Here is a 13,405-nt window from a genome sequence, read left to right as displayed (position 1 = left end):
GGCAATAATTTTTCAGATATGACTCCAAAGTACAAGCACCAAAGACAAAAATAAACAAGTGAGACTACATCAAACTAAAAAGCTGCATCGCAAAAGAAATAATCAACAAATTAAAAAACAGCCTATGGAATGGGAGAAGCTATTTGTGAACTATGTATCTGATAACAGAACTTAATCTCCAAAATATATAAGGAACTCATAGAACTTAATAGCAAAAAAACCCAAATAATCTTATCCAACCAATGGGCAAAAGACCTGAATAGACGTTTTCCCAAAGAAGACATATGACCAACAGGTAATGAAAAGACATTCAGGGCAGCCCGGGTGGCTCAGTGGTTTAGCGCCGCCTTCAGCCCAGGGCGTGATCCCGGAGGCGGGATCGGTCCGCGTGGGGCTCCCTGCATGGAGCCTGCTTCTCCTCTGTCTGTGTCTCTGCCTCTCTCTCTCTCTCTCTCTCTCTCTATCTCTATCTCTATCTCTATCTCTATCTATCTCTATCTCTATCTCTATCTCAATCTCTATCTCTCGAATAAATAAATAAATAAAATCTTTTTAAAAAGAAAAGGCATTCAACATCACTAATCATCAGGGATATGCAACTCCAAACCAAAGTAAGATATCACTTCACATCTGTTAGAATGGCCATCATCAAAAAGACAAGAGGTGTCGGCAAGGATGTGAACAAGGGAATCCTTTGTGTACTGTAGGTGAGAATGTAAATTGGTATAGCCATTATGGAAAATGATATGGAGGTTCCTCAAGAAAGTAAAAATAGAACTACCATATGACTTAGCAATCCTACTTCTTGGTATATATTTAAAGGAAATGAAATCACATCTTGAAGAGATATCTGCATCCCTGTGTCTACTGCAGCATTGTTCACAATAGCCAAGACATGGAAACAACCTAAGTGTCTGTTGATGGATGAATGGATTAAAAAAAAAAAAAAAAAGTCACACAGAGGAAAATCCAGGCCATGAGAAAGAAGGATATCCTGCTATTTGCAACAACATGGATGTACCTTCAGGGTATTATGGTAAGTGAAATAAGTCAAGCAGAGAAAGACAAATATCATATGGAATCTAAAAGAACTCATAGAAACAGAGTAGAATGATGTTTACCAGAGCCTGGGGATATGAGAGAAAATGGAGAGATGTTGGTCAAAGGGTAAAAATGTTCAGTTACAGGATAAATAAGTTCTGGGAACCTAATGTACAGCATGATGACTATTATTAACAATACTATATCACATATTTGACAGAGAGTAACCTTAAATGTTCTCACACACAAAAAAATGGTAATGTGTGGTGGTGAATGTGTTAACTAATTTTACTGTGGTGAACATTTCATAGTATATACATATATCAAAAGAATGTTAGGAATAATAAGAGCTAATATTCATTAAGTACTTATCATGTGCCTTGTACTAAGTTTGGTATACATATGGGGGAAGGTATTTTTACCTCCATTTTATTTTTTTTCCAAGTTTTCTTTGTTTTCTTTTTAATCACCCTGTGCTCAGCACAACAAGTGTACTCCTTAATCTCTATCCTCTATTTTACCCTTTCCCTCACCCACCTTCCCTCTGGTAACCATCAGATTGTTCTGTATAGTTAAAGTGTGTTTCATGGTTTGTCGCTCTTTTTTTCCCTTTGTTCATTTGGGTTTTTTTCCTTAAATTCCACATATGAGTGGAATTCATATGGTATTTGTCATATGGTATTTGACTGACTTATTTCACTTAATATGATACCATCTAGCTCCATGCATGTCATTGCAAATGGCAAGATTTCATGCTTTTTTATGGCTGAATATTCCACTGTGTATATATACCACATCTTCTTTATCCAGTCATCAGCCATATCTTGGCTATTGTAAATAGTGCTGCTATAAACATTGGGGTGCATGTATCCCTTTTAATTTGTGTTTTTGTATTTTTTTAAGATTTTATTTATTTATTCATGAGACACACACACACAGAGAAGGCAGAGACACAAGCAGAGGGAGAAGCAGGCTCCATGCAGGGAGCCCGATAAGGGACTCGATCCCTGGACTCCAGGATCACACCCTGAGCCAAAGGCAGACGCTCAACCGCTGAGCCACCCAGGCGTCCCTGTGTTTTTGTATTCTTTGGGTAACTAGCCAGTAGTGTGATTGCTGGATCATAGGGTAGTTATTTTAGCTTTTTGGGGAACCTCTACACTGTGTTTCAGAGTGGCTACACCAGTTTGTATTCCCACCAATAAAGCAAGACAGTTCCCGTTTTCTCCAAATCCTCACCAATACCTATTATTTCTTGTGGTTTTTATTTTAGCCATTCTGACAGATGTGAGGTGAAATCACATTGTAGTTTTGATTTGCATTTCCCTGATAAATGATGAACATCTTTTCATGTCTCTTAGCTATCTGTATGTCTTCTTTGGAAAAATGTCTATTCATTCTTCTGCCCATTTTTTAATGGGATTATTTGTTTTTGGGGCATTGAATTTTATAAATTCTTTATATATTTTGAATATTAACTCTATATTAGATATGTCATTTGGACATAACTTCTTCCATTCTGTAGGTTGCCTTTTAGTTTTGTTGATTGTTTTTTTGGCTATGCAGAAGCTTTTTATTTTGATTAGTCTCAATAGTTTATTTTTGCTTTTGCTTCAATTTCCTCAGAATACATATATATAAAGAAGTTACTACAACCAATTCAAAGAAGTTACTGCCTGTGTTCTCTTCTAGGAGCTTTATGGTTTCAAGTCTCACACTTAGGTCTTTAATCCATTTTGAGTTTATTTTGGTATATGGTGTAAGAACGTGGTCCAGTTTCATTCTTTTGTATGTTGCTGTCGGTTTTCCCAATGTCGTTTGTTAAAGTGCTATTCTCTTTCCCACTGGGTATTCTTTCCTGCTTTGTCGAAGATTAATTGACCATATAATTGCAAGGGTTTTTTTCTTTTCTGTTTTCTATTCTATTTCATTAATCTATGTGTCTGTTTTTGTGCCAGTACCATACTGTTTTGATCCCTTTAGCTTTGTAACATAACTTAAAGATTAGGTTGAGCGTTGGCCTTCAGCCCAAGGTGTGATCCTAGAGTCCTGTGTTGGCCTCCCTGCATGGAGCCCGCTTCCCCCTCTGCCCATGTCTCTGCCTCTCTCTGTGTCTCTCATGAATAAATAAATAAAATCTTAAAAAAAAAAAACTTAAATATTAGGATTGTAAAAAAATAAATAAATAAAAAATAGAAAAAAAAATATTAGGATTGTAATGCCTTCACCTTTGTTTTGGTTTTTCAAGTTTGCTTTGGCTCTTTGGTTTTTTTTGTGACTCCATACAAACTTTAGGATTGTTCTAACTCTATGATAGGGATTACATTAAGTGAATAGATTGCTTTGGGTAGTATACACATTTTAGCAATATTTGCTTTTCCACTCTGTGAGCATTAAATATCTTTCCATTTCTTTGTGTCATCTTCAATTTCTTTTCTCAGTGTTTTATAGTTTTCAGAGTACAGGTCTTTCACTACTTTGATTAGGTTTATTCTTAGGTATCTTATTATTTTTGGTGCAATTATAAATAGGATTTTTTTTAATTTCTCTTTTTGCTGCTTCATTATTGGCTATAGAAATGCAACAGATTTCTGTAGATTGATTTTGTATCCTGAGACTTTACTGGATATGTTTATTAATTCTAGCAGTTCTGGGCAGCCCAGGTGGCTCAGCGGTTTAGCGCCGCCTTCAGTCCAGGGCCTGATCCTGGAGACCTGGGATCAAGTCCCACATTAGGCTCCCTGAGTGGAGCCTGCTTCTCCCTCTGCCTGTGTCTCTGCCTCTCTCTCTCTCTGTGTCTCTCATGAATAAATAAATAAAATCTTTTTTTTTATTTTTTTATTTTTATTTATTTATTTTTTTTATTTATGATAGTCACAGAGAGAGAGAGAGAGGCAGAGACACAGGCAGAGGGAGAAGCAGGCTCCATGCACCGGGAGCCTGATGTGGGATTCGAACCCGGGTCTCCAGGATCGCGCCCTGGGCCAAAGGCAGGCGCCAAACCGCTGCGCCACCCAGGGATCCCCAATAAATAAAATCTTTAAAAAAAATTCTAGCAGTTATTTGGTGGAGTCTTTCAGGTTTTCTATATATGGTATCATTTCATTTGCAAATAGTGAAAATTTTACTTCTTCCTTACTGATTTAGATGCCTTTTATTTCTTTTTGTTGTCTGATTGTTGTGGCTAGGACTTCCAGTACAGTGTTGAATAAAAGTGTTAAGAGCGGACATCCTTGTCTTGTTCCTGACATTAGGGAAAAGGCTCTCAGTTTTTCCCCATTGAAGATGATGTTAGCTCTGGGTTTGTTCAGATATGCCTTAAGTATGTTGAGGTATGTTCCCCCTAAACCTACTTTGTTGAGGGTTTTTTAAATCATGAATGGATGTTGTACTTTGTCAAATACTTTCTTTGCGTCTATTGAAAAGATTAGATGACTCTTGTGCTTTCTCTTATTGATGTGATGTATCACGTTGATTGATTCATGACATTGAATCTCCCTTGCAACCCAGAAATAAACCCTTGATTATGATGAATGATTTTTTTACTGTATTGTTGGATTCAGTTCTCTAGTATTTTGTGAGGATTTTTGCATCCATATTCATCAGGGATATTGGCCTGGAGTTCTCTTTTTTTGTGATGTCTTTATTTGGTTTTGGCATCAGGGTAATGCTGACCTCATAGAATGAATTTGGAAGTTTTCCTTCCTTTTCTACTTTTTGGAATAGTTAGAGAAGAATAGGTATTAACTCTCTCTCTCTTTTTTTTTTTTAAGGTAGACTCTATGCCCAACATGGGGCTTGAACTCATAACCCTGAAATCAGGAGTTGCATGTTTTACCGAGCCAGTTAGGTACCCCAGTACTAACTCTTCTTTAAATGTTTGGTAGAGGGAACTCTGGGTGGCTCAGCGGTTTGGTGCCTGCCTTTGGCCCAGGGCATGATCCTGGAGTCCCAGGATCAAGTCCCATATCGGGCTTCCTGGATAGAGCCTGCTTCTCCTCTGTCTGTGTCTCTGCCTCTCTCTCTCTCTCTCAATCTTTTTTCTCTCTATGTCTCTCATGAATAAGTAAATAAAATCCTTAGGTAAGTTGGTGGGGACAGGTGACTTGGGGACCTACTCTTCTGCCATCTTGACCTGCCCCCTATAAATAAAATTTTTTAAAAAATAAATGTTTGGTAGAATTTGCCTGTGAAGCCATTTGGTCCTGGACTTTTGTTTGTTGGGAGTTTTTTGATTACTGATTTGATTTTTTTTTTTTTTTTTTTTTTTAGTAATTTTGCCCCCATTTTACAGATGAGAAAGCTCAGGCACAGAGCACTAAATATGACCAAGATCACAACATAGATCAAGTGGAAAGTACATCAGGGGCTGAGAAACAAGTGTTTGGAAATGGTATATTAACCATTCAATAGACTGAGGCAAAGAACACAACAGAAAGAAAGAAGGAAAGAAGGAAAAAAGAAGAAAGAAAGAAAGAAAGAAAGAAAGAAAGAAAGAAAGAAAGAAAGAAGAAAGAAAGAAAGAAAAAGAAAGAAAGAAAGAAAGAAAGAAAGAAAGAAAGAAAGAAAGAAAGAAAGAAAGAAAAAGAGAGAGAGAAGGAAAGAAAGAAGAAAAAGAAAGAAAGAAAGAAAGAAAGAAAGAAAGAAAGAAAGAAAGAAAGAAAGAAAAGAAAGAGAGAGAAGGAAAAGAAGAAAGAGAGGGGTAAGGGAGAGAGTTAAGGAAGGAAGAAGAAAAAACCCCACTACCAAGAACAGGTCACCAGAAGTTGAGAGATTTTGAAGTTGGAAGGGATCATTGACCGTAAAATAACTCTTTAAATACATTTTGCAAAGGAAACTGTAACTACTTCATAATGAACTTGCTTTCAGACTAAGTCTATTTATCCAAAATAAGTGGTCAATCCTTAATCAGTTCCCTGGGGAATAGATATAATTTCCTTTTGTATTTTACAAACATAGCAACTTATTAATTGAATCTTTCACTCTTAAATTTTTAAAAATCATTTTTAAGGAACATTAGATAGTGAGCTAGGGGAAGCAGCATTGAAAATGATAATAAAACAGCCAGAGGCTTTTTCTCTACAGCCCACACTTTGAATTTATTCACTTAGCAAATATTGAGTGCCTACTATATGCCACTTGGGTCCATCAGTGAATCACATGGCATACAGCAAATAACATTGCAATTAGGGAGGAAATGAAAGAATGGCCCAGAGAACCAACAATAAATAGTAGATCTAAGGAACAAGCAAATTGTATAGCATGCTGGAAATTAATAAATACTATGAAAAAAAGAAAAAATTAGAGTAGAGTGAAGGGGGGATCAGCAGCATGAAGGACTAGGGAAAGCTCAAGTTGCAATTTAAATAGTAGACTTGGATAAGGTAACATCTGAGCAAAGACTTGAAAAAAGTGAGTGAGTTAGTAGATAATGACAGAAGATAATTCCAGACATAGGGAACTACCTGTGCAAGGATGCTAAATTGGAGTGAGTCTTGTGATCAAGGAGGAAGAGCTAGGGGGCCCTTGTAGTCAGGGTTGGGTAAATGGGGGAGAGAGACCCAGGAGGGATGGTCCAAGTTAAACTCCAAGTTTAAATGTGTGCTTCTACCGATTTTCTTTGTAGCAATACAGCTTTATATACATCACATGTCCATTGTTCTCAGACATCCTAGGATTCCAAGTAGCACACACTGTAAGGCTACTTGGGTCAGTTTATATAATTTCCAAGTTCATAAGAACACTGCAACCCATTCTGAATCATAAATTTTAAAAACATGGATTTAAAACATTTAAGAATAAATTCTTTTTAGAGTGATTTATAGATGGATAGATATACCATATATCTAAATGTATCTATGTATCTGTATCCATACTTTTTTGTGAAATGTAAATTGGACTTTTCATTAATTTCCACCCTTCAATCACATTGTATTCATGGGATTCTACACAATACCACATTTCCAATTTTCTACTTTGGTTGACTAAATGAAGTCAGTGCCCAAAATGGAACATGTGTGATTGTATCACCAAATTACATCACAGCCACCGTTGGCCAGTTCTAGCCAGGCCTCCTTTGTCCCACTGAGGAACTATTTGTAAGTTCCCCATAGTCCTTACATGAGCAGTGTCTCTCTTGCTCTGTGCTTCTTCTAACAAAACTAGTGCACCAGCCTGGTCAGATACAGTAAATGCTCTATCCCTTGAGAAATGTCCGTTATCTCCTTGAGGGAACTCCCAGTGACAGTGCTAGTGGTTCTCCCTACTGATAACCCTAATGTCTGTCCCCGAAATCTGCTCTGGAAATCTGCAAAATTTGAAGAGTTATTTTAAATACATTTTGCAAAGGAAATTCAAATTATGTATACTCTCCTTTTAACTTTGTCGTATCTTTCTCTTGGAAGACATAGATAAGTATTATTGTCTCATTTTTACTGTCAGGGAAAGTAATTTGCCTATCTAAGCTCGTCCATGTCTAGGAAGAGAATCCAGAAGTCATGGCTTTCACAATTCATCTAGAAAAACACTGACCAAAGAATCCTTGCAGGGCCTGGCTTGTGTAAACTAAGGAGAAAACCAGGTATAACCTGGCTCCTAAATAATTCCTTCACTCCTTAAAGTAACCAACCAATTAATGACTTGTGTAAAGATAAATTATTTCATCCAGTTTTCCACCATAGGAGGAAAAAGTCCACATGAAGGTCTCATTTGTTGGAGTTGAGATGGTGTCTTGGTATCCTCTAGAATAAATCTGAAAGTGCTTTAGTGGCTGGCACCTTTCTTGCATCATTGTCTCCTCTAGGCTTGCACATAGAAGTTACTGTGTGCTGGGGATGAATCACTGTGTGGGTAGAAATTAGTTATAAAAATATAATCCCTTCTCTGAAGAGGGACCTGGCAACCAATTGAATGGGTCATCCATAGTAAATGACTAACCTATGGATATTAGAAAGGAGTTACCCACAGGAATGGTCTTTGTCTCTTAAGAAAATGAGTAAACACTTAAATCTTAAGACTTTGAGTCATGAGGCCACATGGACTGGCAAGGCATCGCTTCCCTTAGGGGGTTAGCTGCTGGTACTAAGAAAAAGGGTAGCCAAATGGGTTGTTATAGAGACCAGGGATGAGTCACCCTCTTGCCTTTCTTTCTGGTAATCTTGAGTCATTTCAGAGATTGATAAAGCTCATGCCCTTGCTACTTAGCAGACTTAGACCTAATCATGAGATCAGACATTTTTTGGCCTCACTTCCTTATTCACACATCCCTATGCACCCCCTTTTGATGCCAATGTCATGCCCCTTAAAGCTAACAAAAGGATTTTGCTATGATCAGGATGTGCCCAGGAATCTATCATTTCTACCTATGTAGTAAAAAGGGCTCATTAGTACCCTACCTAAAGCCTATATAAACCCTTCCAAGATAAGTGTAAAAAGCAATCTAATAATCAAAAATATTATTGAGTAGCTCCTATGTGCAGATCACTGTGCTGTTTTGAATAAGGAAAAAGCCCAGTATTATTCCTCCAGCAGTAGGCTGGCTGATTTCTACAGATGCAGAGATTTTATTAGAACCATGATACAAAAGCAAGAACTCTATAAGAGGCATCTCTCCAGGACAGGGAGGCTCAAACAATAGACTCATCTTCTCAGTTTTAGAGCCTGGGAGTCTGAGATCAAGTGGTCAGCAGGGTTGGTTTCTTCTGAAGAAAGAAGACTCCTTGGCTTCCAGATGGCCATCTCCTCCCCGTGTCCTCACGTGTCCTCACATGTCCTCTATACACGTCTTTGTCCAGATTTCCTCTTTTTTTAAAAAAAAGATTTTATTTATTTATTCATGAGAGACACAGAGAGAGAGAGGCAGAGACACAGGCAGAGGGAGAAGTGGGCCCCATGCAGGGAGCCTGATGCGGGATCACAACCTCAGCCAAAGGCAGATGCTCAACCGCTGAGCCACCCAGACATCCCCAGATTTCCTCTTCTTATAAGGATACCACTCATATTGGATTAAGGCCCACCTTAATGACCTAATTTTAATGTAATTCTCTCTTTAAATAATTTTATTTATTTTGAGAAAGAGTGAGAGAGAACATATGACAAGGGAGGAGGGGCAGGGAGTGGGAGAAGTAGACTCCCCTCTGAGCAGCAAGTCTGATGAAGGGCTCAATCCCAGGACCCTGAGATCTGCCTTCTGTCATGAAGGCAGACACTTAATCCACTGGGCCATCCAGGCGCCCCTTAATTACCTCTTTAAAGATGCTACCTCCAGCTATAGTCATTCTGAGGTACTGAGGGTTAGGACTTCAACATACAGAGATTGGGGGAACACAACTCAGCCTACAACAGGGAGAGAAGGGGAAGGAGTGGAGAGAGGATAATTGTTATTTTAGCTAGTGTGGTCAGGAAATATTCCTCCAAGGAGGTCATATTTAGGCTGAGACCTAAATAATGAGGAGGGGCAGCCATGAAAAAATGTGAGGAAAGGAGCACCTGGATGGCACAGTCGGTTAAGCATCCCTCTCTTGGTTTCAGCTCAGGTCATGATCTCAAAGTTGTGAGATTGAGCCTCAAGTTGGACTCTGCGCTGAGCACAGAGTCTGCTTAAGACTCTCTCTCTCAATTAAATAAATCCTTAAAAAAGAAAAAAAAAAGATGTGAGGAAAGGGGACAGCAAGCTGAACGACACAGAGAGTGGCAACAGAGACAAGTGCCAGAAGCCCTCTGGAACAGAGTGGACATCTCCTGCCCCAGAAGCCCTCTCCTTACCATCCTCACAGGGTGGCTCCCAGCAGTTACCTTAGTACTCATGACCTCTCACCTCAGCTAGAGTTGATAGAATCAGGAGGGAACTCTTGAAATAAGCTGAGCACTTGGATTCTCTCACCTGGGAACTGGGATTTGGGCCCCTGAGAGATCATCAGTCACTTGGTATGTGTGGCTGTGAGACAAGACACATGGAGAGATCTGAAGTATTTAAACTCCTGGTTCTGGGCTTTTTCAGAGGCCTATTCTTTTTTCTTCATTTGAATTTTATGTATCACTTTTGCCACCACTCCTCCACCCTCTAGCTTTTAAAAATTCTGTTTTCTTCTTAGGCTTGCTAGGACTGGTTTCTGCCACTTGCCACCAAGTGACACCCTAACACAGAGTATAGGCCTTCAGGGGCCTCCCTGGAGTCTGCTTGATTGTGAAAGGCTGGATCCTCCATGTGTGCTGCTCTAGAATTGCACTAGAGAAAACTGGTTTTCGGTAATGTCACCATAGCTACTGCCGTTTGACTCCTGTTCCAGAATCTCCCCCGCTGAATCTCACACTGCCCACCCAAGGGCAGAGGAGACACCCTGCTACTGGGCTATCTTTTCTGGGAACTTGGTCTTGGGCTGCACTTTCTCTGCTAGGCAGCCTGTCCACTGTCAGCTCAGGCGTGCTCAGATCCAGGGTTTTTTGGTCTTTATCCCTAACCAATCCCCAGAAGTCTGGCCTCCATCATGCTGTATTTTGCTTCCCACCTATCCCTCAGCAGATTCTTTCCTCTTCTCTCCCACCCAGATCATACTCTCCCTCGCAAAAAAATACACTGCTTGCTTTATATAGACTTCCCTCGGCCTTTACTAAAACTGAAACAGTCTAAACACTGCAACCTGTCCAACTCATCCATCTGCTAGATTGGGGAAAGAAGAGGTGAGGAGGCCAGCTGGAAAGTGCACCTGACCCTACTGATAAGCATCACCTCCCTGGGGCTGCAGAGCTCTCAATGCAAATAGAACTATGAGCATTTGCTGGGTTGTGGCAAGGTGGGTCATAGCAGGACTGACAGGCTCTTGCAGAGATCCTTCCAGATCTGTACATTGGCAACGTGCTGTGCATATTTTCAATGCATCTGCTAGTCAGCAACCATAAATATCTCTGTGGGGGATCCCTGGGTGGCTCAGCGGTTTGGTGCCTGCCTTCGGCCCAGGGTGTAATCTTAGAGTCCCGGGATCGAGTCCTACATTGTTGGGCTCCCTACAGGGAACCTGCTTCTCCCTCTGCCTGTGTCTCTGCCTCTCTCTCTGTGTCTTTCATGAATAAACAAATAAATAAATAAATAAATCTTTTAAAAAATATCTCTGGGGAATGAACTGGGGAGATCTGGTTTGTGCAAAAAATAGGAGAATGTGAAGGAGGATTTTCCCCTCTCTGAACCTTTGAAGGGCATGCCATGTGCTCTGAATGCAGAAGGGCAGGATCAAGGTCATAAGTCTTAAAGAGAAGCTAGGAGGCATGTACTTATGGGTGGCTGTTTACTGTAAACTGTCCATTGCCCACAAAAGCACATTCTAAATCATACCCAGAGCATGAGGCAGCAAATGGTGATGGGTATTTTTCAGAAGAAGGCTAATTCTTTCTAATCCAAGTTGTAAGTCAAAGCTCTCCAAATCCCTTTTTATCATTAGCTGCAATGATAATTATGATCCTGGGACACTCAGAGCTACTTACCCATGGTCCTATCAAGAGTAAATGTCAAGGGTGTTACAATTAAATAGGAAGCTTCTTTTGTTTGTTCTAAATCTAGCATTAAATTGGAGGTGGGGTAGGAATTAGGCCATGAAGAGTGAGCTTCGTGTTTATAGAGATGAGAATGGACATCATAACCTTGAAGTTAATTAAAAACAAACAAACAAAAAGCCGTTCCTGGGGGCAAAGAAAAATCAGAGCTGAGAGACTGATTCCTGGTAATATACTGGTAGAAAAGCAAGAAAAATGTACCACCTACTGGTATGGTATTCCAGGAGATTAACTGTTATTTATTATCTCCCTCACAGATAAACAGCAGTTCCAACTATAACCATTATCACTACCCACTGCTCATCCTGCCTCTGCTGCCAACTTGTTCATCACGTCATCATTCAATTCAGGCATAACATGTCTACTGTAGAGCGCACGAAGATAAGACACGCTCTCTGCCCTTAGGGAACTCCCGACTCTTGGATCAGACACCCACATACATAAACAACTAAGTACAGTACAGTGTAGTAACTGCTGGGCCAGAGGAATATGACACATGCGTTGGGAGGACAGGGCAAGGCCCAAGGTACTTCCCTTGGGAGTACAGAAAGGTGGGGCAGGGCCATGGCAACAGCCTGACCAAAGCCAACGAGGGCTAAGTGTGCCAACGTGGTAGCGACAAGAGGAGACAACGTTTACATTGGGTCTCTTTCATGGCAGGAGTTCTGCAGGACATTTTCTATAACTCATTTAATCCTCACAACAAACCTGTGAGCTAAGTATGATTATTTTCCTCATTTTGCTGATAAGGAAACTGAGGTTCAGAGAGTCAAGTAGCTTGCTGGGAGTCACACAACTGGTAAGTGGCAGAGTTGGGGTTTGGAAGCAGGAAGCGAGGCCTTAAGTCGTCTGTAAACCGTGATGCTATTCTGTGCCTCCCGTGAAGGCTCATGGGGCATGTGGTGGTGGGTAGGTGTGACACAGTCAAGATTCTGAAATGTCCCTAATGCCATATGCTTTATCCTAGTAGGAGAGAGCCTTTTTTTTTTCTTTCCATGAGAGACACAGAAAGAGAGAGGCAGAAACACATGCAGAGGGAGAAACGGCCCCCTGTGGGAAGCCTGTTGTGAGACTTGATCCCAGGACCCCGGGATCACAACCTGAACCGAAGGCAGACGCTAAACCACTGAGCTACCCAGGTGCCCCTGAGGGAGCCTTTTTAAACAGACATGATTAGATAGATCTTAACTTTAGAGGGATAAAGCACAGGCTGGATGAATGATGAATTGCGGAAAAGAGAAGTGGAGAAGAGACAAGGGGGCATAAGGGACTACTGTAATACCCCGAAAGTGTACCCAGAGCAGTGGCGATGGGAGCAGTAAGAGGTTATCTCCATTTGTTCATCAAAGAAGGCTTGGAGCTAGGTACTGGATCGCAAATACCTGGCATGTGTACCACCACCCAGTGCAACACTGGTAACTAAGCACTGTACTTGTCCTTGATGACGTCAGATACTGCCTCAGAATCCTTCTCAGCACAGCGCTCTCAACATAGCAATAGCAACTACTAATCGATCAGAGTTAGGACATTAAATGAAACCTATTTGCCATCCCGTGTTGGGACAGATATTTCAGGCATAAATTCTGATAGGAGCCAGTGGTGGATAGAATGCCTGGATGATGGAAAGAGGATGGTCACAAATAACTTGGAGGCTTCTGACTTGGGTGTCTGACTGGAAAGTGAGGTTATTGATTCTCATAGGAAACAAAGGAGAAACGGGGTTGAAGGGTAAACCATGAGCTTTGTTTTGCAGATACCCAGATTGCAAATTCAACAGGGCATCCAGGAGTAAAGCTTGAGGTGGAAATTTGGATCTGAG

The sequence above is a fragment of the Canis lupus genome, chromosome 9 (genome assembly GCF_048164855.1).
Source record: "Canis lupus baileyi chromosome 9, mCanLup2.hap1, whole genome shotgun sequence".
NCBI lineage: Eukaryota > Metazoa > Chordata > Mammalia > Carnivora > Canidae > Canis > Canis lupus.
The sequence above is the reverse complement of the archived record's forward strand: the minus strand, read 5'-3'. Positions refer to the sequence as shown.